This window comes from Stegostoma tigrinum, chromosome 3 (assembly GCF_030684315.1).
Source record: "Stegostoma tigrinum isolate sSteTig4 chromosome 3, sSteTig4.hap1, whole genome shotgun sequence".
NCBI classification, from domain to species: domain Eukaryota; kingdom Metazoa; phylum Chordata; class Chondrichthyes; order Orectolobiformes; family Stegostomatidae; genus Stegostoma; species Stegostoma tigrinum.
Window position 1 is genome coordinate 8,977,451 of NC_081356.1, and position 12,791 is coordinate 8,990,241.

At 43.5% G+C, this 12,791-nt stretch overlaps 1 protein-coding gene across 1 annotated transcript in view; it reads right to left on the minus strand.

Moving 5' to 3' along the window:
- The window catches only part of LOC125450053 (doublesex- and mab-3-related transcription factor A1-like), a 159,614-nt gene extending 148,833 nt beyond the window's left edge, over positions 1-10,781 (minus strand). The window contains exon 1 of the mRNA XM_059642830.1: positions 10,693-10,781. The gene's annotated coding sequence lies outside the window, so the exon portion shown is untranslated. The remainder of the gene's footprint in view (positions 1-10,692) is intronic.
- Positions 10,782-12,791: the final 2,010 nt, after the last annotated feature.

The window sequence follows — 12,791 nt, forward strand, 5'->3', positions numbered from 1 at the left end:
AGCCCAATGGTATCAACGTGGATTTGACAAGCTTCAAAATCTCCTTTCACCACTAACCCATCCCAAAACCAGCCCAGCTCACCCCACCTCTCTAACCTGTTCTTCTTCTCACCTATCCCCTCCTCCCATCTCAAGCCGCACCCCCATTTCCTACCTACTAACCTCATCCCGCCCCCTTGACCTGTCCGTCCTCCCTGGACTGACCTATCCCCTCCCTACCTCTTCACCTACAGTCACCTTTACTGGCTCCTCCATCCCCACCTCTTTGACCTTTCTGTCTCCTCTCCACCTATCTTCTCCTCTATCTATCTTTGATCCACCTCCCCCTCTCTCCCTATTTATCTCAGAACCCCCTTCCCCTCCCCCATATCTGATGAAGGGTCTAGGCCCAAAATGTCAGCTTTCCTGGTCCTAAGATGCTGCTTGGCCTGCTGTGTTCATCCAGCTCCTCACCTTGTTATACCAGATTAGGAGATTGGTCATAGTCAAAGGGTCTGTGTCTTTACAGACTGGGGAGCTGGGAATGGTCAGTATTGTGGCTCCAAAGCAGTCAGACTTGGGGATGGGGGTGAGGCTAACTTGGTTAGGGAGATGTGCTGGTATCAGTCAGGGGGCAGGGCACTTCTCATTCTGGGCCGTGCGCATAGAGGGGGTGGGCCACAGACATTATTAGGTTAATGGGATGCAGTATTCCACATTACCAGATGTGCAGGAGACTTAGAAGCCTATGCTTTTGGATCAGGGGATCAGACAGGGAGAAAAGTGGGGTGACAATGTCAAGGGGGGGTGGACTGACAGTTTTTGTAAGGTGGTGACATGGTAAGGTACAGATGGTAACTGGGTAAGGGGGGATAGGTGATTGTCTATGACTAGAGACACCTCTGACATTGTCACCTCATTTGCCGGGAGATCTGGGGGTGTTGGGGTGGGTGGGATGGTGGGTAAGGTGGGCAGAAGCATACAGGTCATGTGGGGACCCATGGAGATGTGAAGCTTAAGGGGTTCACTGAAGGGAATACCAAGAGGAGGAGCTGGATGTTCAGGGCAAACAGTAATGGAAGCTGCAAGCCACTGGCCAGAGAACATTCATTGTAACCTTCTATCATGCTGGAAATGGAAAGTTCACAATGAGAAAGAAAATGATTGTGATCACACTCATGGTGGGTGGCATAAGTGTCTCAACCTGCAAGGGATGGGAGGCTACAAGGTTCACCTTCTCAGGCCCTTTAGAGAGCAAGAACATTACATGCTGATCCATGCACTATACAAGACACAACTCTGTGAACTCCCAGATTCCTGGTGACCCTAATATATTGGCTCAATGTATGTTACCCCACCCTACTCCAGATAATGTTAACCACCTCATTCACACCAGCACTTTTGAACACAGAATCAGAATGTTTTCGGATGAGGGTCAGTGATGACAGAAGAAACCATTTAAAGCTTGTTCCTCTTGTTTCAACATGCTGCAGACATTGATCTATAGTATATCCTGTGTGAACTTGACATGCTGGTGCTGTTACACTCAGGGTGACAAAGAGACGCAAACAAAGATGGAGTGCCAAATCAATAATATTTATGCAAATGTGAGAATACATACACAATCCAATATCACCCATGCCACCTAAGTGCATTGAACAATGTTTCTTTTTTCCTTCCCTCCCCCTACACCTCACTGTGATCCCTGGTTCTGCAGTTGGCATGACAGAAGCCTGCTTGGCAATAGAGCCCGTTGGCCCAGGGTTTAGGTTGGGCAACCCTGGATGACCCAAACAATTTGCCAGAGGCAAGTGAACCTTCCTCATATTCAGGCTGTAACGGCTGAAAGAGGCAGGCATGGTGGCGATGAACTGTTAGGGTTAGGTCAGGGTTAGGGTTGGAATGTCTTGAGGAGAGCTTGTGTGGTTCCATCTCTGGATGGATGCAACCTGGCACTGTCCTGACTCCTTGTGAGGAAGGATGCACTTGGAGTGTGAGCCAGGCTTCCTATCCCCTAATTGTCATGCCTTCAATCCTGAGAACCAACGGACTGTCAGTGTGTGCTTCTCCAGCTGAACCTGAGGTTTATGGACTTGGCTGTCCATGGCAACCATGGAGGCATGAACTGCATGTGTTCATGCACTCTTATAGTCTCTGGTCAATGAATGTCATTGCCTCCCACAGATCTGTCTGTTCCTGCTCCTCCCAGTTCATGGGAGTGAGGTCTCTGATTGTCGATAACACAGAGTACTCTCCTGCCTGAGCTGAGCAGGTGCCTGGCCTCTGGCAGCTCTTCAAATGCCAGTAGCCTTGGCCATTTCTTCCTTGACCAACTATGGAGTTGTCAGAGGAAGGTACTCATCAGCCGTTGCTCCTAAACTTTCTCAAGCTCACATTCCCATTGAGGTGCCAGTATCCTGACTGGTGGAAGGAATAGGAAACAACCTTGCCATAATTCCACGGAGACCTCAGTGTCCTCATCCTCAGAGGTCAAAGAGGTGACTTCTGACGGAGAGGCGGTGGGCATCCTACTGGTACCTGCAGAATGGAACAGGGACAGTAGGCACAGTGGCCAATGGTGTGCAATGAGTGAGACTGACAGCGAGGTTAATGTGAGCGTTACAGTGGAATGAAGAATGGTAGTTAGTATATTGGTGGGGCTTGAATATTTCAGCTTTCCTGCAGGAGTGGGCCCATTCTTCTGCTACAAGGGCCAGGATTATGTGAGAAGTCTAATTGCAGACACTCCCTACAACTGTTCAAGCCTCTTCTGTCCTGTTGTAGTCTGTCTTCTCTTGGAATGTGAGAAAGGGAGGGATTGAGCAAACTGAAAGCCTCTGAAATAGCTGTTGCTGCTGGTGCAGCAAAGGCAAAGGCAGTGAGGTCAGAGGGAGGTCAGTAAGCAGCACAGGGGCCATTCAGGGTTTGTGGTGTGGGAGGTTGGGGGGGGCAGAGAGAGTGGATGAGGTCAAAGATAGCAGGCAATAGTGAGAGTCTGAGCCTTAGTGGGCAGAAGCAGAAGTAGACTGAAAGTGAGGTAGCAGAGAGAAGAGTGATGCCCAACCTTTGTGCCACCCATCTGGGACCCTACTGGAAAATTACAGCTTCTTCAACATATTCTCAATCTCTCCGTAACATAGCAAGGCAGCTTGGAAATACACTTCTGGGTGCATAGTGGCCTTTCTCAGGTTTGGGACCAAGGATGTAGGTCTTTTGGCAGATATTCAGTAAGCGGCTAGTTGTTTTGGAGTACTGTATGGTAAGAGAGGACTAGAATCCAACATGAGGAATCTCATGGGGGAAGGATAATGAGTTAATAAGACAAATCTGGTAAGATACAGAAATCTCACTTGGCCTCATGGTGAGGAACCATTCAAAAAAATTGACATAATACATACTTCACCAAAAAAAATGTAAGATTCAGCCCAACATAACATCCTGGAAAAGAGAAGCCTGAGTAAATATTGTCGAGACTGAACATAAAAAGGGAGTCACTTTTGTAAACCATTCTTAACTTTATAGATGTTGGCCTAATGGATATTAGCTGGTTACCTTCACCAGATTTCTGCCTATGAACCTAGGCCCCCAAACTCACATACCACACCCCCACCACCCGCATGCCAAGACTCAATGACATTTTGGAACTGCCGGTAACCCCAGCAGTAACTACCACTTCCAGCTAGCACTGTTGGGAAGAGACAGTGATTCTATATCAGATTTGCCAAAGGCTCTTCAAGTGGGGCTTCCTCCTGAGATAGATACAGAAGTTCTGTCCTAAAGCACTGAGCTGCTGTTGGACATCTGTCAGAATTATGGGTAGTCTTCCCATGACATTCTAACAGAGGAACTCAGCACCCTATAAAATCTAGGCAATCCCTATCTCTCAGTCTACCTTCAGCCAAGTCTGTTTCTTCAAATAGTTTTGTTTTTATGATAGATAAATTCTAAATGGATCTAGTACAAATAGGGTAAAAAAACAAGTCATTTTCTGAATGAAAACTGAACCAGAATAAGCTTCTGTCATCACCTGCACAGTATTAATAAAAATAAATATTTTTTATGGTATTTATCTATCCACATTATTCATTTAACAAACAGCATTAAGTTACTGGTGTAAATGTCAAATAAAGTTACCTTTAACTTGACAACTAACATCTGAGGGAAGAAGGCTGTTTACACCATATAGAAACAGCAATCTGAAATTTGCCTCAGGGGTACTGCTGAACTTTTTCAGACAGATATATATTTTTAGAGAAGATCTTATAGCTTACAGTCACGCACAGCCATGTGTGGCATCTTAAATGGAAAACTAACACAAAATGTTAGACAATAAAATGTGAGGCTGGATGAACACAGCAGGCCAAGCAGCATCTCAGGAGCACAAAAGCTGACGTTTCGGGCCTAGACCCTTCATCAGACAGGGGCATGGGGAGAGGGAACTGGAATAAATATGGAGAGAGGGGGAGGCGGACCGAAGATGGAGAGTAAAGAAGATGGGTGGAGAGAGTATAGGTGGGGAGGTAGGGAGGGGATAGGTCAGTCCAGGGAAGACGGACAGGTCAAGGAGGTGGGATGATTTTAGCAGGTAGATGGGGGTGCGGCTTGGGGTGGGAGGAAGGGATGGGTGAGAGGAAGAACCGGTTAGGGAGGCAGAGACAGGTTGGACTGGTTTTGGGATGCAGTGGGTGGGAGGGGGAAGAGCTGGGCTGGTTGTGTGGTGCAGTGGAGGGAGGGGACGAACTGGGCTGGTTTAGGGATGCAGTAGGGGAAGGGGAGATTTTGACACTGGTGAAGTCCACATTGATACCATATGGCTGCAGGGTTCCCAGGCGGAATATGAGTTGCTGTTCCTGCAACCTTCGGGTGGCATCATTGTGGCAGTGCAGGAGGCCCATGATGGACATGTCATCTAGAGAATGGGAGGGGGAGTGGAAATGGTTTGTGACTGGGAGGTGCAGTTGTTTGTTGCGAACTGAGCGGAGGTGTTCTGCAAAGTGGTCCCCAAGCCTCCACACCCCCATCTACCTACTAACCTCATCCCACCTCCTTGACCTGTCCGTCTTCCCTGGACTGACCTATCCCCTCCCTACCTCCCCACCTATACTCTCTCCACCTATCTTCTTTACTCTCCGTCTTCGGTCCGCCTCCCCCTCTCTCCCTATTTATTCCAGTTCCCTCTCCCCATCCCCCTCTCTGATGAAGGGTCTAGGCCCGAAACATCAGCTTTTGTGCTCCTGAGATGCTGCTTGGCTTGCTGTGTTCATCCAGCCTCACATTTTATTATCTTGGAATTCTCCAGCATCTGCAGTTCCCATTATCTCTGATACAAAATGTTAGACTAATGGTGAAGATTGATTTTTGGGTTTCAAACCTAAATTAACAATCAAACTCAACAAACAAAATCTGTGCACTCGATAAATTGGTACAATTCCTTGTCTCACCCCACCTTGAAAATCTAGTTTCTTGACAGTCAAAAGCTGGGGAAAGGTCCTTTGCTAACTCATGCTTGGGGATAATAGAAAGAATGGAGGTGTTAACTGGAATAAAGTCAACCACTAAATATTTGTGATTTAGTTTCACTACGATGGTCAGTGAGAGAGACACTTTGCTGTTATGATTACATCTACTGATTCTGCCTCATTTCCCAAGGTGAGGCATTTACAAGAGCATCCCATAAGCATCCATTCTTGATCAAGAACAGATAGGATCCCTGTACTAGCAGGCTGTACTGCAGATGATAGTTGTTGAAAGTTCTATTGGGTTATAGAGAGTTTATAATTGCAGCAAGTGAGGATTTGGCATTTCTTACAACATGAGAAGTCTCAAGTTACTGAATGGTCTACTCCTACTCCTACATTCCGAAGAATTATTTCAAGATAAAATAAATAAAATTGATACATGAAGGGTCACTGGACCTGAAAAATTAAGTCTGTTTTCTCTCCACTGATACTGTCAGACCTACTGAGTTTCTCCAGCAATTTCTATTTCTATTTGTAATTATTTCATGTGTCAGGCTGCACGTTTCTGCAGTATTGTCAATTTGCTTGAAATAATCTTGACTGGATTATTGCTGTGTGCATTACTGTTCAAAAAACTGGATCTTCGTTCTTAGCCAGTGTCCAGATCACTGAGAGACAAAAGAGAAACAGGAAATTTGATGACACATTTAGCTGTAACACAGATACTTTCACAAGCAATGACCCAACTATCAGGCATAAAAACATACCAACTGACTCAGTGAGCTCTTCTGAACCGGTGTAATTTCTGCACCATATCATCTACCCACGCATAACTTTAAACCACTCAATCTCAGAAAAGATGGGTGGAGAAAGGGTGGAAATTTTTACAAAATGACCATAGACCAGTTTAGGAAAATCTCCTCACTCTTCAAAAAAATCAAACGAGCTTCCAAAGAATAGGTGACATAACTCACAATGGTTCATTTACCTTCTATATCTACACATATGGGGCAAATTGTCAACTTTATTCACCATTTCCTAAGAAGGAAACAAAGTGAAAAATGGATTTAAGGGAAAAGGTTAAGGTTGAGGGGAGGACTGCATTACAGGTTGCCAAATTCTCCATATTGTTTTGCTTCAGCGATATGTTGCTATAACATTATGTAGCCAATTTTTAAATTAATTGCTAATAAACATGCAGTATTGTCCACTACACTGGAATTTAGGGTTGAATTTTACCATCCTTTGGCAGTACTTTTTCAAGTGAATCTCATGGTGTTTGGTCCATCATGACCCTTGGCAAATTTTTGCATACAATCTTCCATTCATCAACTCTTATAACTGGCCACTTTGGTCTCCCTCTGCGGGATCACATAGCAGAAGAGGTGAAAGTGCTTACTGCTGTCAGAAATATGAGGAACAAGGGTAGGCCTTTCAGCCTATCAAGGCTACTCTGTTGTTCACTATGATCATGGCTGATCATCTTTCTCCTCTATCTCCTTGATGGATCTTCACCTGGTGCTTCTCCTTCTCACAGCTGTGAGACAACAATTGGAGATTATTGTACTTACTGATAAAGTTATAATAACTGTCTCCTTCTATGTTGTCTTTGTGTGCGAACCAAGGTCACAAGGATTCTAACCATAGAAATGTCCATGTCAGATGCACAAGCCAACAATCCATGGGAAGTGTCAGAAGATGAATACAACTTCAAGAATGGTACTGCCAGTGCCTCAAATCAGTCACATTATATGCCCTGACTCAGTGACCACCTTCCTAAGTCTCCATTGCACAATGCCACGTCTCGGAATTCTGCGGCATGTAATGTCATTTGGATGTATATATTCAGAACAGTGAAATTCTGACAGCAAGCTAATGTGATAGCTATTCTCTCCCAAAATGAACTACCCTTGAACATCACAGACCGTGTCCTTGCATGCTTCTGGTTCAGTGGGTGAATGTGGCACCTCTGAAGCATTTTCTAGTGATGGCTATGAAATATGATTCAGAAAGGTTAAACCCAGATGGCATTTAAAAGGTTATGCCTGATTATATTTGCCAGTCTAACACGACATGGAGGCAATTGGCACAAGTAATGTGGTTACTTGAGGCCATGTTTTGTCATATTCATTTTTGGGCAGTGAATGAACTGCCAATGTAATTGGATGCCAGATGGGTGGCATTACTGAAAACAATTTTACTCCACACCACAGAGAAAAACAGTAGCTTAATCTGCAGCCTTTTTGTTTTATTATTGCACAGTTTACTTGGGATTGGAGGTGGAAGGTTTCAGCTCTGTGTCTGTCTGAGTGAGCTGCAGCCTCGCACTGGTATAGCAGGATGATGGCCATCATTCACATTTCTTTTAATGTTCCTGTCCATGTCTCCAATGAACTTTCAGCCTTCCCACCATTTCCTTTGAGTCTGTTTATGTAACAGTCGGCATTCCCAATTCACCCAGGAGTCCATGACAATTGCCATATCTTTACCAAGGGCAGAATGATTTTGAGTTGTAAAAATGCAATTACACCCCACCTACGGCCTTCTCCAATCTGCTAGCTCTCTGGCATCCACCCAATCTTGAATAGCCTCCTTTCACTGTAATCTGACTCCCTTCTGACCATTAATGCCCAAACCCCAAAACTGACCATACCCCACCCTCAGAACAGCTTGACAGGTCAGTATCCAATGGGATGGTACAACAGCCAGATTGATGGTGTGACAACAGCCCTATTGACACATTTATAATTCACAGACTTCAACTGCAGAACTGATTATAGCCTAATCCCCAACTTGTAAAGACATGAATCCCCAAACTCCAGTAGGACCAAGTATTCAGCTGATTGTAGCCAACCACCTGGACTGGAATCAGACAAGACTCTTGGCTGCTCAGGGCAGCACCCCTGAATGACCAGCGGCTCACTAAAGATTGGTCTCGTTGACTTCCACACGTGACAAAAGTCAGTGCACATGCAGTATGTTCACCACACAAAAATATCTGGCACATATTAGAGGCAGCATGGTGGCTTACTGGTTAACATTGCCATCTCACAGTGTCGGGACTTGGGATTGATTCCACCCTTGGGCAACTGTCTGTGTGGGGCTTGCACATTTTCCCTGTGTCCGTGGGTTTCTCCCAGGTGCTCTGGTTTCCTCCCACAGTCCAAAGATGTGCAGGTAAGGTGGATTAGCCTTGAGAAATGTAGGGTTACAGGAATAGAGTAGAGGAGTGAGTCTACTCCTTGGATGGTCAGTGTGGACTCAATAGGCTGAATGACCTACTTGTACACTGTTCGGATTCTATGGCACTGAAGGTGTGATATTAACATAGAACAATGCCATACAGCAACATATCCAGCCCTTTGGCTGTTTGGAACTTTGAACTATCACAAACTGCTTGCGTCAACCTCTGTGATAAAAAAAAAGCCAAGCAAGCAACAGAGACTCTCAGCCTGTACATCAGCACTGAAGAGCCAAGGTGTTAAAAAGTAATGCAAGCATCCAAGCAAGGACAAAGTGAATCAGCCCTCAGCAGTGAAGCCAAACTCCATAAGATATATTCTATGTAGATGATGAGTGTTCCCCATAAAGTAACATGCAGAAGTACGCAGGTCATAAATGTCTGAAAGTTCCAGACTGAAATCCTGAAGAGGTGAAATGGTGTGAGAATTGGTATACAGCAGCCACGATGATGTGGTCAGGCTGATGTTTTGCCAAAGCCAACTTGCATGAATGAAGGATGGAAGAGGATAGTGCTTGTGGAGCATGTAGAAACATTGTGATGAAGACAGAGTTGGATTAAAATCTAGAGAAGCCGTCAATGAGCTGCCACTGCAGGTAACCCTCTCTAAGGTTCATCTCAAGAACTGCTATCTAGATTCTCAGTGAAGGAGAGGAGAATTGGAATCTGCATGGAAATGAGATGAGTTAAATTTCATTTATATGCATTTGTATCTCAATAAAGGGTACAAGAACAGATTACTGCAGAAACTGCAGGTCCTGCAAAATCTGTGGACAGTGAAACTGTTATTCTTTTGAGTGCTATATGACTGTTTTACAGACAAGGGGATGAAGAGCCATCCCGGACACAAATCATTACCTGTGTTTTTCTCTTTCCACAGATGTTGCTGAGTTTCTCCAATATTCACTGTGCTTGTTTCAGACTTCCAGCAGCTGCCATATTTTGCTTACATTTAAATAAGGCATTTGCTGCTCTTCAACCAGGATCCTGAACTCACTATTTTAATCATATGGGAAAAAGTATTGAAATTTGCTTTCTCAACATTAGAATTCTGGTTCTTATTTTTTGCTGTAATTTTCCCACATTTGGCACTCAAGGGTATGGAAAGTGCAGACCTTGGCATCTTTCTGAGAGGGCTCAAGTTTTACATGTTGTGTGGTACGTGACTGAATCCAATCTGATTACAATCCAGACAAGTACCTACAATAAGTAATGGGATTGTTGAAAGGGAAACTAGAAATCTGAACCACCTTACAATTGGCTAATATTCTTCTGTATGTTCCCTTTATTTTATCATGCTATCTCTTTTTTGACTGTAGGTTTCAAGTCATCACAGATAAAACAAGTTTTCACAGTGCTCAACCAAATAACAATGAGATCTGATCATTTCAAAATGCATACTTTCATGGTGTATGCAAGCAAGAAATTCAGATCAAATCTAATCAATTTTTTTATACAATATAATTTACTTTAAGGAATAAAACTATGATTATCTCTTGCAGGCTTTTGAAGTTATTTCTAATATTGAAAAGATTACTGCCCGCAGTTGAATCTTTCCCAAGAAAAGTTTTCTTGCTGATTCATATAAAATGTATTTCTACTGAGCTCTTACTTGGCTGAAAATGTTGCTAGAGATGTTATATTAGGGTAAATGTTAAACAGAAGCTAAAGTACTCAACCCACAGAGTGAAATAAAAATGCTTTAAATAGGAAAGAAACCATCTTTAAAAAGTTTTGGCTCAGGCTTGGGGAGAAAAGCTTTAAAAGATGATGGTAACATAAAAATGGAGGGGTTGACAGTTGCGATGCAAATTGTAAAAGACTTGTGGAGGGTATGAACAAGTTATCCAAATGGATAAGTTGACAGAAGATGGAATCTAACTAAGGAGAAACTGAAGGTCATGAATTTTAGTGTGGGAGTTTAAACTCTCAATTGAGAGATCTGAAAAATACACTACAATAGAGAGATTCCAATAAATGTTTCAGTACAAACATATGTAGATAACATTATACCTGTATCACCCATCGACTATGGTCCAAGTAAAATGTGTGAGTACTTCAAGATGAGACATTCTCCTTTTAAATCCAACTGAAATACACTGCTTGGCTTTTCTTGTGCTCAGCTTCTCATTGTGGTGTATGGGTTCTTCAGATCGATGTAGACCCTTGTACCTTCAGTCAGCTGCATCCTGAAGTAGAATGGACTGGGATCACTGGTCCTCACCACTACTCACCTCTCACTGCTGCCTTCAAGAACCACATCATGTCAAATAATGGACAAAACACAATGAGGGCAGAAATAATCAACATGGCACTACCTGGGCAGATTCTTCTTTGAAAAAATTAACAGATAGGACAAAATGATTCCAAACAGCCCGAGTTATCATCATGCCCTGAAACACTGGCAAGTTACATACTATTCCACAGATGAAAGTTACCAGTTTACCAACTATGGATAAAAGAACAAGGCGAGGAGAGACCTTTCAAGCTTTGTTTGACTAAGTGAGGGAAACTCGGAATCTAAAACTACAGCTTGAAGAAGTTATTGTCACTATACCAGCTCATCTGATATGGCCCAGCAAACTCCAGGCTTAAAGAGTGGGCATCAGTTATTGCAAACTGTACTCCACTTTAAAAAAGAGCTGCTTTGTGCAGTTAGGAAGGAAAAATAGTCTGGTCCAAATGCACTGCAGGTAAGTCCCGCAGCCACAGCAAAGGAATGAGAAAAAGCTGGTGGGAAGTGAGACTGGGAGCTTCAGTTCCATTCTGCAGGCAGTCAGCCTAGAACATTAATTGTGATGATGTTGACCTAAAGATGACATCATCACCGGGCGGTCGCCTGAGTGATTGAGCAACCTTGGAAGACGGCGCTATTCACTCTTACTCATTGGGGTGGGTTAGGGTTAAAATAACCAGCCTTACATTTGCTTCACTAGGAGCTTATAATAGGTCAGCATAGAACTGCAGATTTTGGAAATCTGAAATATAAACAGAAAATACTCTGTAGGTTAGGCAGTATGTTTGGACTGAGGAAGAGATTTCAGGTCCACAAACTTCACTCATTCTGATGAAAAGTCACTGAGCTCTCTGCAGAAATGCTGCACAACATGCTGCACATTTCCAACACTTCCCATTTAGATTGGAGCAAAAACACGTTGCCCCTTGCAGTCTTTTTCTTACCTCTGCCTTGCTGTCTCCTTCTTTCCATCTCCAACCTTGCACCACCACACCCCTCCCCCCAGCAGATGACACCCAATTGGATCCCGCACGCCCGGCTCTTCACTATTGACTCAGCTACCTTCAGAATTTGTTAAATACACAGAACTCCAACTATTCCGAGGAAGAGCTAGTTATTCATATCCCAGTTGGTGAAGTTTATATTAGAATGTCAGTTAACCTTTTCAGATACTAAGTCTCTTATACGACATTGACGAGCTTTCAAACTGCTTTAGTTGTGTTTTCAAGGGGGAGTAAATTTTCACAGAGAGTGGAATCCCTATCTTGCCCTCCCTTATCCTAATATTCATCACCAGTGCTGGAAATGGAGTCCCGAAGCTGATATGAAAATCAATGCCAATTAAAAACAGAAAGAACTGGAAATCAGACAGAAGATGGAAATGGCTGGAAAAACGCAGCAGGTCTGGCAGCATCTGTGGACAGAAATCAGAATTAATGTTTCGGGTCCCATGACTCAAGGAAAGTTTCTGAGGAAGGGTCACTGGACGTGAAATGTTAACTCTGATTTCTCTTTATACATGTTTACGGGCCTGCTGAGCTTTTGCATCAATTTCTGTTTTTTGCAAGTCAGTGTTAGTATCTTTAGGGAATTCCACCTGCATTCCTGCCTTAAGAGGGGCCTGAAAATTCTATCCAATAGGTCAAATGATCTCCTGATCTCTTATAAATTTCTATGATTCTGTAATTAACGTAGTTGAATGAAATAAACATTTACAAATGGCATTTAAGGGCAAAATTAATTTGTTATGTCTAACCTATTAAGTGAGAAAACACATAGAGAATGACTCCTGTCATCCTTAGCCTCTTTTCAGTCTTTCACAATATAAACAAATCATTTATCTGAACCTTGGGTTTTTAACTGCAGGAGTTTTGAA